This window comes from Rutidosis leptorrhynchoides, chromosome 10 (genome assembly GCF_046630445.1).
Source record: "Rutidosis leptorrhynchoides isolate AG116_Rl617_1_P2 chromosome 10, CSIRO_AGI_Rlap_v1, whole genome shotgun sequence".
Lineage (NCBI taxonomy): Eukaryota > Viridiplantae > Streptophyta > Magnoliopsida > Asterales > Asteraceae > Rutidosis > Rutidosis leptorrhynchoides.
Window position 1 is genome coordinate 244,768,139 of NC_092342.1, and position 16,065 is coordinate 244,784,203.

General features: G+C 33.7%; 1 non-coding gene across 1 annotated transcript; it reads right to left on the reverse strand.

Moving 5' to 3' along the window:
* Positions 1 to 263: 263 nt before the first annotated feature.
* Positions 264 to 370, reverse strand: LOC139874022 (small nucleolar RNA R71). The gene has a single exon (XR_011767726.1). It is a non-coding gene; the product is annotated as a small nucleolar RNA R71 (small nucleolar RNA).
* Positions 371 to 16,065: the final 15,695 nt, after the last annotated feature.

Here is a 16,065-nt window from a genome sequence, read left to right on the forward strand (position 1 = left end):
TACACATGGTAACTAACCAATGCCAATTCAGTGGTGCGCCGAATGAAGACCCAAACGAACATCTTCGTACGTTTAATAGAATTTGTACACTATTCAAAATCCGAGAAGTGGAAGATGAGCAGATCTATCTCACGTTGTTTCCCTGGACTTTAAAGGGAGAAGCCAAAGATTGGTTAGAATCGTTACCTGAAGGGGCGATTGACACATGGGATGTTTTAGTTGAAAAATTTCTTAAACGATTCTTTCCGGCATCCAAAGCCGTGAGACTTCAAGGAGAAATTGTTAGGTTCACGCAAAAGCCAAATGAAACATTATATGAGGCGTGGACAAGATTCGGAAGGATGTTGAGAGGATGTCCTCAACACGGTTTAGACACTTACCAAATAGTACAAATATTCTACCAAGGTGTCAACGTTGCTACACGAAAAGACATCGACATAACAGCCGGTGGATCCATTATGAAGAAAACCGCAACTGAAGCTTACAAAATTATTGATAACACAGCCTCCCACTCGCATGAGTGGCACCAAGAAAAAGATATCTTTCGATCATCTAAAGCGGCTAGAGCCGATTCTAGCCATGACTTTGATTCCGTTTCCGCAAAAATAGATGCGTTCGAAAGAAGAATGGAAAAGATGAATAAAGATATTCACGCAATACGAATCAGTTGTGAGCTATGCGGTGGACCACACTTATTGAAAGATTGTCACATTGAACCAACCATGGAACAACGAGAGAATGTTTTCTATATGAACCAAAGGCCGGGAAATAATTATCAAAATAATTATCAACCGCCAAAGCTAAACTTCAATCGAAATCAAAACATTCTTTACAATCCAAAAGGACCCGAAAATAACTGGTATAACCAACAAGGTCCGAATAACCAACCAACTCAAAACAACACTTTCAATCAACAAAGACCTGGCTTATATAAACCACAACAACAAACTGAAAAGAAAAAGTCAAATATGGAAGACGTGGTATTCAAGCTAGTTGAATCTCAAACACAATTTATTGAAACTCAAACCTAAACAAATGAGAGGTTTGATCAGTCATTAAGAACTCAACAAGCTTCCATTTTGAATCTAGAAAAACACGTAGGTACTCTTGCTAGCATGATGAGTGAGAGGGAACAAGGAAAGCTACCGAGTAATACTGAAGTAAATCCTCGGAAAGAGAATGTTAATATGGTGTCAACAAATTCTGAAAAACCAGCTCCAGAAGATGGGAAGATTTTAGATGTGAGTAACAATGAAGAAGTTACACCACCACCACCACCCGAGTATGTAAAGCCAGTGGTGGCACCATACAGACCACCCATCCCGTTTCCAAGAAAAGGAGTTGAGTATGAGCAAGTGATAGGTAATAAAGATTGTGATACCTCTGGAAAGAAGAAGAAGAAAAAGAATAAGAAAGTGCAAGAAACAAAAGCCGTAAATATAAACCCGGTGAAGACAGTTCCACCAAAACCTCCACCTAGGGTAGGTGATCCGGGTGAATTTATTGTTCCTTGTCTACTTAGTGATTGTGTCATGTATGATGCACTAGCAGATTTAGGTGCAAGTGTAAGTGTTATGCCTCTTTCCTTATATAAGAGATTAGGTGTAGGTAAGTTAAGTCCAACGGATATGAGTGTTCGACTCTTTGATCAAACCATTAAGCACCCAGTTGGAATTGCTGACAACCTACCCATTCAAGTAGGTAATTTAACCTTTCTAGTCGAATTCATTGTCATTGACATAGAAGAGGACCCAAACATTCCTCTAATTTTAGGTCGACCATTCTTTGCGTCCACCGGGGCGTTATTTGATGTAGGAAATGGAAGAATGACACTTAAAAGTGGTGACAAATCGATCACCTTTATGATTCGAAAATCTAAACCTCCACCAACCAAAACCGTTGAACCAATAAAAACGATTGGTAATAACCATGTTGTTTTACCAACTCCAACGGCAGTGCTTAGCAATAATGAAACGCCTAAGTGTGGGAAAAATGAAGTAACACCTAATGATAACCCAATAACAAAGGACCCCGTTGTTGATACGAAATTAGATGACCCCGTTATTAACAGTTCAATGAAGAAACTTTTTAAACGGGCTATTGATGCTAGAAGTAAGGGGAACTTTAAGTTATGTAACCGGTTAGTATCCAATCTGTCGCCTAAAGAAAAGGCGAAGCTAGTTGAATTATGGGATATTACGGAAGAAGCCGGGCACTGGCTTAAAGAAAAAGTCACAGATAGGCAAGTTGATTATGGACCAAGAGAAATTGACAATGAAGTTAATCACAATTTCAACACCACAGCTACCTAAGTGTGGGGAGATTCGAATGTTCTAAAAAGATAATGCTGTCTAAAGTTATTTGTTCTGTTCTCGTGTAGTTCCGAGAATGGAATCCGATTGGTCTTTTCCGCTAGCAGACACTAAAGAACTAGTTTTCTCCCTCCATTCTGAATTTTTATTTTTTTAGGTTTTATTTGAAATTAATATGCATTTTAATTTATGTTTTATTGTGATTTTAAAAAAAACAAAATTTACTTTATTTCTTTAAGTTAAAAATATGATTTTTAAAATTCGTCGTAAGTTGAACACTAGGTCATTGAACCGAAATTGCTTTACCCGAGGGCGGGGCGACAAATTTTGTTATCATTATTTTTAATTTTATTGATCTAAAGGATGAAAAAAATATTATATATTATAAATTTTTGAACGTGGGGTTATGTACCAAACTTCAAAAATATGTATATATATGTTTGTATTTTATGTTATGTACACAACAGGGTAAAACAACGCACTTTCAAAGACTGTCATGAAGTTCAGCAAAAGCTACTGATTTTGACAAGACGCAAAAAAATTAAATGTGAAATAACAATATGTTTGCAAACTCAGTATTTTTAATCACTTTTCTACGCTAATCACCCTCATGAATTTAAATTATAGTCTGATTTCATGCAAATGAGGACATTGCATGATCTTAAGTGTGGGGAAGGGTTATAAATTCTCTCAGGTTTATACTTGGTTTATTTGCCAAATTTTGTGAAAATTTGAAAAATTTTCAACTAAATGAATTTAAAATCATGTTTATACATATTTATGAACGATGAAAACAAGGTGTTAATACCGAAATTATCGTTACCTCAAAAAGGACATAAATTAAGAAACGAGCCAAAATGCTAGAATTCATTTAAAATGGAATAGAAGAAAATAAAAAGGCAAAGAAAGAAATTAAGTGTGGGGAGAATGTACCAAGTTATTCAATTGAAAACTATCTATCACATGTTTCTGTAAAGTTATTGCAGGTACTTTTGTTTTGAACGAAACTAATCAGTTTTACCCGATTTATTGTAATACTTTTGAATGAAAGATGGATCTACACGATGAATCAATTCCATCATTTAAAACGAAGTAAAGTCTTCCGAAAAAGACACACGCTTCTTGATTTAGGTCAAGAAGTTGTCGTCTAGACCAGCTGTAGGTTGACGAAAAATCTAGAAAAGTCATCTCTAAAATCAGCAGGAAATCCACGGACCTCAGCATCAAACAGGGTCGCCATGTGGTCAGATTTATCCTAACCATGAGAAGGATTTATCTCGTACAATGGGGAGGCACCGTGCAAATTAGCTTGATAAGACTAATGAATCAGATCCCCAGAAAGGATAATCTCCTTAAAGATTAAAAATCAGCTTTTAAGACTGATATTACTCAATCCTAGAGATTGACCTTAAAGATTGAGAATTCAAACTCATGGAATTCAATGATATCTAAACTCGAGCTTGAACGAGAAAATATTTTGATCAAAATTAAAACCGGTTTGTTTTCTGAAAATCCATTTTCAATGCGTTCATTACCATTGAACGTAAAATCCTGGGAATTCAATGGAATTCATTAGGTCACCTGAACCAAATCGGGTGTCAACCGTAAGAACGGTGGTTGCATAGCATGGTCAGAGACAGGACCTTGTGCCAGACCGAAAAATCATAGGATGATCTTTACTATTGCTCCTACCAAGGATAGTTCTAGCATCCGACACGTTAAAAGACCATAATCATCTGCATGTCACGGGACATTGCCTTAACAGTTTCTTGTTCATCGCTTTCCTTTACAACCGGACGGTAGTTTGCCGAAAGGTAATATACGGAACAAGTAAACTGGATGTGTGCTTTTCGATACCGGGATAGCAGTGGATTACACGAACCTAAATGTTTTTAGCCAAAATATTGATCCACAAATATATTTTGCAACACCAATGGTGGATCAAATCAGAAAACTTATCTAGGGTAAAAGCTAGATTGAATTTTCAAAAGATCAAATGTTTTCATAAAGATCCTATTTCCTAAAGGATCTAAATTTTTATAGTCATGTGGGACTGTAAACCACCTTTCAAATGTGCACTTTGCTTTGGAAACCGAAAGTAAATCGGCTATTTGATTGCAAGTGTCGTTGTCCTAAACCCAAGGCAACTGTGGATGACACACCCACCTTTAACCATATCGTTACTATCATTGTTTATACCGCTCTATCAAAATCACTGATGTACAAAGTGTGAAGAATAAAGAAATGATTCGTGTGATGTATTATATTATTTCAAGACTGTATTGCTTGAGGACAAGCAACGCTCAAGTGTGGGGATATTGATAAGGCTAAAAAGGAACATATATTTCATAGCAAAATCCCCCAAGAAAGACAAGATTTTAGTTGCAATTGTTCCATTTTCAAGTAATATTCGTTTATTTTAAATAAGTACGAAGACAAAAGGTGAAAACGACGAATTGAAGACACAAAGGTCCAAAAAGCTCAAAAGTACAAGATACAATCAAAAAGGTTCAAATTATTGATGAAGAACGTCTAAAAATGACAAGAGTACAAGTTACAAAACGCAAAGTACAAGATATTAAATAGTACGCAAGGACGTTCGAAAATCCGGAACCGGGACATGAACCAACTTTCAGCGCTCGACGCAACGGTGTAAAAATTACGAGTCAACTATGCACAAGAATAAAATATAATATTTAAATAATTCATAATAAGAATAATATTAAATAATAAAAAGTTGTTAATTGAGCATAGTTCAGGGGTCGTAAATGAAAATTTAATTTCTAATTTCGCTATAAAAGGATGATTTACGATCAAAATTAGGGAGACTTCTTTTTCGATATTTTTTCTACAACCTTTTTCTATCTTTTTCTTATTTATCAATATCAATTATCAATATCTATATTCTATATCTCTATCATAATGTTAACTTAATAAGATATAACAATAATCTTAATTTTAATTTTAAATTATGATAATAATAAGATTTATGATAGAGATCGTTTGAGTGTGTAAGTCGAAATTCTGTCCGTGTAACGCTACGCTATTTTTAATCATTGTAAGTTATGTTCAACCTTTTTACATTAATGTATCGTAACTAAGTTATTATTATGCTTATTTGAGCCGAAGTAATCGTGATGTTGGGCTAAAATATTAAGAAGGGGTTATTGAACTTTGGACCATAATTAAGGTTTGGGCAAAAGACCGACACTTGTGTAAATTGAACTATTGACTATTAATAGATGGGGGGTATTGTCTAATTGAGTGACAACTCATTGGAGTCTGTCGAACCTATCTTCAAATTAATTAACCTAATAATTAATAATGATTATGGTTGTCCTATTTAGTGATGTTCATATGGAATCTGTTATAATCATTTAATTAATCAATTGGGTTGGGTAATTGATTATTCATTCTGATCAAGTGGATGAATTAATATTCATAAACTAATTAAAACAGGGGTGGATTACATACAGTGATAACTGGTGTAATTGTTGACAGAAGTGATAACTGCGTCACAGTTTAAATCCTTAATCAGTTGGAATATTTGACTTCGGGTATAAGGGTAATTTGACGAGGATACTCGCACTTTATATTTATGACCGATGGACTATTATGGACAAAAACCAGATAGACGTATCAAATAAACCAGGACAAAGGACAATTAACCCATGGTAATAAATTAAAATCAACACGTCAAACATCATGATTACGGAAGTTTAAATAAGCATAATTCTTTTATTATATTTCTCATCGTATCTTTATTTACTGTCATTTTATTACTCGCAATTTTATTTTCTGTCATTTTATTTATCGCAATTTATTTTACGCACTTTAATTTTTGTCATTTATTTTTACGCTTAAAATCGACAAACCGGTCATTAAACGGTAAAACCCCCATTTTATAATAATACTACTACTTATTTATATATATATTTTTACAAATAAACTTAATAATATAGCGTTAACTTCACCAGCTCCCTGTGGAACGAACCGGACTTACTAAAAACTACACTACTCTACGATTAGGTACACTGCCTATAGTGTTGTAGCAAGGTTTAGGTATATCCTATCCGTAAATTAATAAAACTTGTGTCATATTTTGTAGTATTTTGTATTAAAAATAATACTATTTCGTACCCTCACGCTACATCATCAGAAACTTTTTAGAAATATAAACTTTTTTCGAATACCGTCACTGTTAATATAGTTTGCTATATTAATTAACAAACTTTATGTCTATTAGACATTAACTAATTAAACATTATATCTCTAGGTTGAGATCTCCGTTTACACACTCCGTTCATACTACTTGTGTGGAATTTCTTGCTTGCTATTAAGGTGAACTTCATAGCCCCGCTTTTTAACTGTTTCTATTACTTATTTTGAACTTTGGGTGAGACACATGCTTGCTTTCAAACTGTTTTACGCTTAGACACAAGTACATGAAAACTTTATTCTGATTAGTTCAAACTGTGCTGCCATGCTTTGATTCATGCTAAATCCCTACCATGATATCGTTAATTGCTATGTATAAATGCAAACTTAGTTATTGTGAGTAGGCCTATTGAGAGCGACGTCTCTAACCATTTGACCGTTGGTCTTTGGTTACATAATAATGATTTAACGACACGAACGATTAAAGTGATCACGGGGTAACTTTGTTTAGTTTCAATATCATACACCTCAGCACTACTACCGAACTGATTAAACTTTATAATTAAATCTTGTGGTCTAAAACTATATATTAAACATATGTTGTTCACTCAACCATTTTGGTTGACACTTTAAGCATGTTTTGTCTCAGGTACTTAGATAATTTGTTTCCGCTGTAGAACTCTGATGTTACTTAAAAGTCAAGCCAAGCACTGGGACCAGAGTTAACATCTGCGTCAATGGCAATTTTGGCGGGGTGTTAAACTCACCGCTTCTTTGATAGGTTGACTGAACCTTGAACAAACCTCTCCGGGCGTCATAGCATGTTGTTTTGTATGTTTGGGATTTCATTTCCCGTTCGTGATATATCTTCCACATTTTCTTGGTCAATGGTGAATCCCAATAGTAAGCTTCTCGATATTGATCGACGAAGTGTTTTATGGTGTAATCAAAAGTGTATTCAATACATGCTTTTATCAGCATCATACGTGCAAGATTCATTACATTGTTGACGCACTCAGTAATGTTTGTAGTTGTGTTACCCCAACGACTCCTTTCATGGTCCTTATACACGGTCCACATTCGAAGGTCTGAATCTTTCAAATACTTCCAACCCGCTGGACTAGCGCGTTTGATTGCTCGGATAGCATTCTTGAAGAGTATCTGATTAGTTGTCTCACCGATTGTCCAACACAACTGTTTGAGCTGTTGGACCCTTGGACAGTGCTTCATTAAGTTGCTACGAACGTGACGCAAACAATACCTATGTTCCCACCCATATTGACTTGTACAGATCCCCATCGCATGTAGGATACCAGGGTGTCGATCTGATATGACACAAATCTTTCTATTTTGAACGACATGTTGTTGGAACATTTCCAAAAACCAAATCCAACTAGCGTTGGTTTCGTTGTCTACTATTGCGAAAGCAATTGGAAGAACTTGATTGTTAGCATTTTTCGCAACAGCAAGAAGCAACTTACCGTTGTAACTCCCTTTCAAATGGGTACCGTCGATGCAAATTATCAGTACACACATTGTGTATGCTCTAATGGCTGGACCAAAAGCCCAAAAAACATACTTGAATGTATGTACACCGTTCTCAAGGCCATCATTTAAGAATTTGACAATTGTATTTGGATTGGTATAGAGTAATTCATTTAAATACCTGGGTAGCTCAGCAAAATTACTTTCCCAAGTGCCATACATCCGTTCAATAGCAATACGCCTAGCATTCCATGCCTTAGCGTACGTAACATCCACTTGCCATGTTCGTTTTACAATTGCTTGGATGTTTGCTACTGGAATACTAAGGTTTACCCTCACTAAATGGTCAATGTCGCTAGCAATCAAGCTTGATGTTAAACAACGATTGCTGTTTAAAGCGACATTTCCATAACAATTGTGGCAATCGTTCCATTTAACAAGTTTCCATACCTTGGATCTATTTTTAACTGAACCACTACAACCCCACGAACAATGTCTCTGTTCTGGATGTCCTTTGTATTTTGGGCTAGTGGTGTAGCATTTTGCTTTCCAATAACCCGGTCTACTGTCTTCAACGATGATTTCTCTATTATTTTGTATATTCCATCTCCGAACAGCGTATAAAAGTTCAACTTTGTTCTGAAAAACCATTCCTTGTGAAATAACATTCGAATCTTTATCCCAAACAACCCATGATGTTTCGTCATCATCATCAAATACACAAGAACTAGGCTCACCAACTCTACTAAGAATACTGAAACCTGAAACAGGGGCATCTTGTGGCAATGGATCTTCCCTACCAGAGTCATCTGAAAGATTTTCTTCAACGCTATAGTGATCAAATGAACGGTCACTAGCAGTTGACATACCATCATCATCAGCATAATCTACATGTTATCCTTCATTATGTTCTTCATGTTGTTCTTCATGTTCTTCTTCATGTTGATCTTCTTCTTCTTCAAAAAATGTTGACTGGTTGCGAGAGGTAGATGGACCAGCTTTAAAAGATTGAATCATGCTCATAAAACCTGGAACTTTCGGGTTTGATAACACTTGCTCATACTGAATTTCAATATGGGCCTGATAGTCTTCATCACGCTGAGAGAAATAATACATGGTTTCTAGAGTTTGATCGTCGACAAGTTCATTTCTGCAATTACGATCATTGAAAACATACCATAATATCATTTTCAACGAATGTGTTCTTTGATCAACACCTACATAATTGTATGCCATATTATTTAACTGCGTACAATTAATTCGCTGAGACATGACAAAACTCCTTATAAATGTTGTCTCATCACCAACAAGCCAACCATTTTGAAAAATAATTCTGCCACCCCAAACAAAATTAACCATAAATGGACGAATTGTAGTCATTTTATTATGTGATTTTAGAGTTTTTTGAGGTTTTCAAGTGATGATTTCACACATTTCTGGGATTCAATTTCATGTTTTGAAAATATGTTTATGTTCTTTGTGATGGTGTAAATGAAGTTAAGATATGAAAGGTATAAATAACGGTAAAAAGATATGAATTATGATACTGAGAAGATAGCGTTTCAGTCATGAAAATCAAGGAAATCAGATAGGGTTCCCTGAAACCGGAGTTCCAAAATCCGGTTTCAGAAGATGTCAGAAAAGCCTGCAAACCGGACTTTAAAAGTACGGTTAGGGTTTGGTAGGGCAGCCCGGTCAGGAATCTAGCAGGTCCGGACATAAACCGGCGTTCTAAACTCCGGTTTCAGCAAAAAAACATCCAAACCGGAGTTCTAAACTCCGGAAATACTATGATTGTAAATCTGATGCAAACATTTCGATTTCTGCAAGTTTTGAATGAATTATTACTACTTTAAAAAAAAAATCTACACAACACAAGGAAAGAATAACGTACAGAAATTTATGAAAAATAAATACAGTAACAATAATCTAAATTAATTGAATTTTGATCATAATTATTGCCTTAGTTAGTTCAGTGGTGACTATGTATACACATCAATCTTTTAATAAACATCAATTTGGTTACATTCAAATCTGATATTTAACCCATTCTTTGGTTGGTTGGAGGAGTCATCGTTGCATAATTTGCCATATTTTGCTGCTTAGACAAATTTCCATGCCATCCTACAAGATACTCCGTAAAATCAACTATATAGTTATTATAATAATGATCTTTGTTAACATGTTCATATATGACACATTAAAGCGTATTTAATTAAGTTTAATCAAGTTAAATCTATTCATTAATTCATTATAATATTTATTTATTAACTAGTAATAATTATATGTATATATTAACTAAACATTCTCATATTTAAATAAATGAATTTATTAAATGAACCTTAATATATGACATGAATCACATGATGATACTCGTTAACAAAATCCTATCATAAGATGTCTCTACTTTTATTTGTCAAAGAAGCTAGTTCTGTCCTACTGTGATGAATAAATTTGTAAATCAAATTAATTGCAGGTAGCTAATAGTTTACTATGATAAAAGGACGGGGTTAAAACCAAAAATAGGCTACAAACTTACACAAATGTACCGATGTCGCCCACAAACTCATTTCCGTCCTACTGTCACCTACAAACTTTCAAAAAATGTGCTAATATCAACATTTTATAGTTTTGACCTGTTGCATACTAATTTTGACCTGATAATTTTTTATTTTTATTATTTTTTTTTTTTAAGAATTAAGATCCAATCCACGAACGACACGTGTTGATTTTAACCAGTTTAGCCGGTAGCAAGTCATTTTTGTTTACATTGGTACACTTTTTTGATAGTTTTTGTTTACATTGGTACATTTTTTGAAAGTTTGTAGGCGACAGTAGGACGAAAATGGGTTTGTGGACGACATCGGTACATTTGTGTAAGTTTGTACCCTATTTTTGGCGTTAATCCAAAAGAATACTTGCATTATACTTTGATCATCATCATATATGAAAGTTATACTAAAAACAGAATAGCAAACGTACCTAGAGATGGATTCATGCCTCGGTTTTTAAGTTCACGATACTCTTGACAGAGAGCGCAACATTCGCAAAATAAGTGTATCAACCAATCAGGTGCGGGTGTCTCCAACAAATTGTACCGGTTTCTAAGTTTGGTACGATACGAGCATGATAGTACGCACGGGAACCCCGTAAAATGTTGGAGTAGACCATATATAAGTCCACTCGCCGCACACACTACGAAAATCATTGTAAAACCAACATGTGTTTATTAGTGACAACAAAATTTATGGAGTGACAACAATATTCCGAAATTGCATTTATTTAGTTTTTGGGAATAAATTGTAAACAGTAACATTATACGAGTAACAAAACTTACACGTTTGGCCATTATCGAGAATTTCAGCAATTTGCCCAAAAGTAACACAAGGGAAACAAAGCGTTACAATAGCTGTTGCATGAGAAACAAAATAAGAAGAAATATACAGAATAATTGACAAATGAGATTTTGAATCTTAGTTTTTTATCCATGCAATTTGTATGTATGGCAATTTCAATCCATAAATATTTGGACCCTAAAATTATGTGAGAAAAACAATTATCAAACATGATATATCTAACATTACGTCAAAACTTAGTCTGGTTTGTAGAAACTTGACGAAGTGTTGAAATCGGAAATTTTTCACACTACATAGTTAATAAATAGTAGTGGTTGTTGCCCTATATAATACATTATACAATTCAATAAAATTTTGTATTTGTTTAATACATTGTAATTCAACTCTTGTGAATTTTCAAACATTGCGATTAATTGTTAAATTCTCTAATTGAATTGATTACTAAATTATCCGACCTATTACTAGATGCATTGAGTATTTAACTGGGCTATACTTCGTGTACTGGATCGGGCTCATTGCTTGATCTGTTTTCGAGTTATATAAATCATTTGCTTTTCGAAAAAAATATATACTAATATGATAAAAAAAATTCAATTCAAAATATGATTATGGTTAAAGGTACTATAGTGTATCATGCTAGTATAGATTTACTTCAGTATATTAAGAAAAGGTAGAAGATAAAATTACCATTTCCAGGATCATAAAAGCAGTCCAAGAGACCAGTGCTCCATTCCTGAGAAGCCACTTGAACATGTGGTTGATGCCAATTTGGCGTACCAGTTGTTACTTGTGGTTGTACGACATAATTAACCACATGTTGATGAGGGTTATGATTATGATTAGGGGTGCAAGTCATGTAACTTTGAGGATTAATGTATGATGTTCCATTAGCAACCGGTATAGAATGCTGAGGTGGATGAGCCGATTGTGATGATGAGTACGCTACATGTGGCAGTTGTTTGATGATTGGTTGTGGTGTATACGAAGGAGTGGATTGTGGGTTAATGTTTGTATCCGTATTAGAACCGTGTGGTAAGGGTGCTGATCTCAATAAAGGGTTGTCATGCTGATTTGGGTAGCCTTGTGGTGCCGCGGGTTGGAATGGAATTTGATCGGGTTGTGGCTGAAACGGGCCGGATTGACATGATGACTGAGGAAGTTCGTTTTCTTCGGGTCGGCCCATTGTGACTCCCTAAGATTTTGGTTCCTTTGATGTACCGATATATAGCTTGATGTTACAGAAATAAAGGCATGGTTGTGATCATGAGAATCTCTTATGACAAACAAATATTTATTCATTTTGCAACTATATAATGATTAATTTGTTATTTAACTATGTATTATTCCGTCCGTGCAAAGCATCAAGCATGAGAAATTAACATGCACATCATCATGCACTTAATATTGTTTTATTTCATTAACATGGACGTTTTGGACATGTGAAATTGTTTTTTTTTTTTTTTTTTTTTTTTTGAAAGGCAATGTTAGTGGTTAGAGTTAATTCACATGTGAAATTGTACAATCGATTATTGTCCAAAATTTTTAAAGGGTTTAAAATTTTGGAAGATTTATATATAATAATCTATCTATTTATATATATATTTTTTTTCATAAATCAAATTAAAAAGCTCGTTTATCAAACAATTTTACTCACATCAGAGGACATCAGATTAATTTTACATTCTTATACACAAATGACATAAACAACGTGGAATTGGGTGTTCAGCCACACTAATAAGCCCGAATCTCATTGATTTGATATTTAGTTTACAAATAGACTTGAATTAGATTCAGACTAATCTATATACTCCGTATTTGATTGGACACAAAAAATTTAATTACTGACAAGTTGTTAGTAATGTTATGTTTTATATGCATTAAAATGTTTAATGTTTTTATGAGGTCTATCTTTTATGCTCGGGACTTCTAAATTAATAAGAAGGTTTGTTGATTCGATATACGGCTCTAGTTTTTGAGTCGACAGCAAACGTCGATTTATTAGCAACTTGACTGACTCTTAGAGCCTAAGTAAATTAAATTAAATTTTCATACAGGATTTAAAACTCATGAAAATTTGATTTTAACATTTTCATGGCGTCTCAATTTTATTTTATTTTTTTTAAAAAAATTTCCTACTTATTCGCAGGAGTTCCACTCGGAAGCAATCTCTCTATCTGTCGAATAGGAGAGAGATGACTTTCTCTACTTTTGAGAGTGTTTTCACTCCGGGTGAAGAAATGACTTGTCTTTATTCCCAGATAGGAGAAGGATTGTTTACATCTCACCTCCTTCATACACTACTTATATGATATTGGGTTTTGTTGTTGTTGTTTGTTGATTCAAGTCTGATAGACCACTCTCAACCATAACGCTTTTTCTTCGCATCACACACCCTCACATCAACGTCACATCGGCACTTTCGATCTCCTCATTTTTTGTCATCACGTGGTCATTATATACTATTTTCAACTATGACATACTTCATCTCCATCACATATTAATTAAATAAACTAGTTTACAAGTATTAAATCTATAAGTACATATAAATAAATCACAAATAAATAAAGAAACATGACAGAGACTCATGGTGATACATGTTATCTCACGACAAAAGCATCAAAGCTAGGTTGGTTTATATGTTTAGGCCTGAGTCTCATCACAACAGTTGCCTCGATAACAATGCTATTACAAGCTCATCACGAGGCTCTTTTTTTATAGCTAGAATAACGATTACTATTAAAATTATGAAGCCTTCATCAATAAATGAAGGAATCTTTAAACCGATACGATCAATTCAAAAACGAAACGGCTCGCGAAGAGAAAACTTACTAGAAACATAACCGAAACTAGATAACTTTAACCGTCACGAGGCTCGTTTGGGAATGAATTTATTGTACGAATGATTGTAAATGGGTTTTATTTACTATCGTCTGAACTTGTAAAAGTCCTAGCTGAAAAGGAAAAGTCAACCGTTGATACGGTCTTATATTCCATTTTTGAGTACATTAACTAGAGTTGACATTTTTGTTTATTGGCTGTGAGGAACCTCTCTTAGTGAAATGAAATTAATATTTTAAGATACTATTATTGTCGACAATAGAATTCCAGTAAGATTGTATATTTTGTTGGTTTTATAAGACATGTTGCAAATGTTTAAGGCAAGTTGACACATGTAACCTCTCACCATATATAGAGGAGGTAATACTTCCACTGGGGATGTGAATGGATACCCGATCTAGTTGATATCCATCCGATCCACCCGATTATTCGCGGATATTGACGATCTAAATGGATATGGATATGAATGTGGATGAAAAAATTTCATCTATGGATGAACCCGCTTTCACCCGAAATAACTAAATATATAAATTTATCACTCAAATTAGTATCATTTATATAGTGATATTTCATTAATTATATTCATATTCATCTTTCTTTATATTTTCTCTAAAATATAACTTGCTTCTTATAATTTGTTTTGTTTAAATAATCAAATGTATTTATCGTACTTTGGTTGTTCAAATGTGATTCCATGTAACTAAAAGTAAGCAACTTACATGTCGATATCTTTACACGTTTAATAGGATATCTGTTGAATATTTGTTATATAGATTAGTACAATGTGACTTTCGATCGCATAAACTATTAAAAATATTACTTTTGATCGTATATAGTGAACCACCGTTTATAATTGTTAAAAATAAAATAAATTTAAACGGATATGGATAATTATCCATTAACCCGCTTCACCCGATGGATATGGATATGGATGGATGGAAAGTAAAAAAAATAAATGGATATGGATATGGATACGGTCTCACCCGATCCATATCCGATCCATTGACATCCCTACTTCCACCATTCAATTTTATTCTTCCACCATCATTTGACGCAGTTTTTTCAGTAATACCCCTTAATAAGTTGTAACAAAATATTTGTGTAAACTTTTCATTAAGGGTATATTAGTACTCTATGGTGGATATAGTAAAAGCAATGGTGGAAATACCAATCCCCTAAATAAGTTACTCATTGTCCTAGACAAAAAATACACAATTTTAGAAGTAGTACCTGACACATGTATTTTTTTATTAACTTTTCAATTTTACCCTTTACTTTTTATCTTTCTTTTTGTCTTATATGTATACGGTAAGGGCACAAAAGAAATTTATTACATTATTTTTTTCTATTAATGAAAGTGGACAATTAATTTGAGACATTTATAAAAGAAATAATGAACAATAGATATGGGAAGAAGGAGTAAGGAGTGAGTAGTATAGAAAAATATACAATTGTGTGTTTTTAGGTGATACATGTAACGTCTCACATAGTGCTCTTGATTTTTTTCAAGCAAAACGTAACTGTTTTCGTGCACTTGATTTTTTTATTTAGTACCTTACTCTTCCCATATTTTGTTACCAGTTTTATGTGAAAATAATTAAGACCATTCATAACCTTGACTGTGACGTTACAGGCAGTTGGTACGTTTTTTGGTCAAAAAGTGCAATCTGACTCTGACTGGACAGTGTCAGTTTCTGACCTTTTTTAACCCAAAATGTCAGTTTTCAGTGTCAGTTTCAGTAGGGTCCATCATTTTTTAATTTTTGCATTTTTTTATATATAATTTAACACATTATTTAATATTTGAAAATAAGATATTCATTAATAATAAAAACAAAATACAAATAATTAAATAAAATAATTAAAAAAAATAATCAATAAAAAACATACAATAATCTTAAAGATTACATAAATAA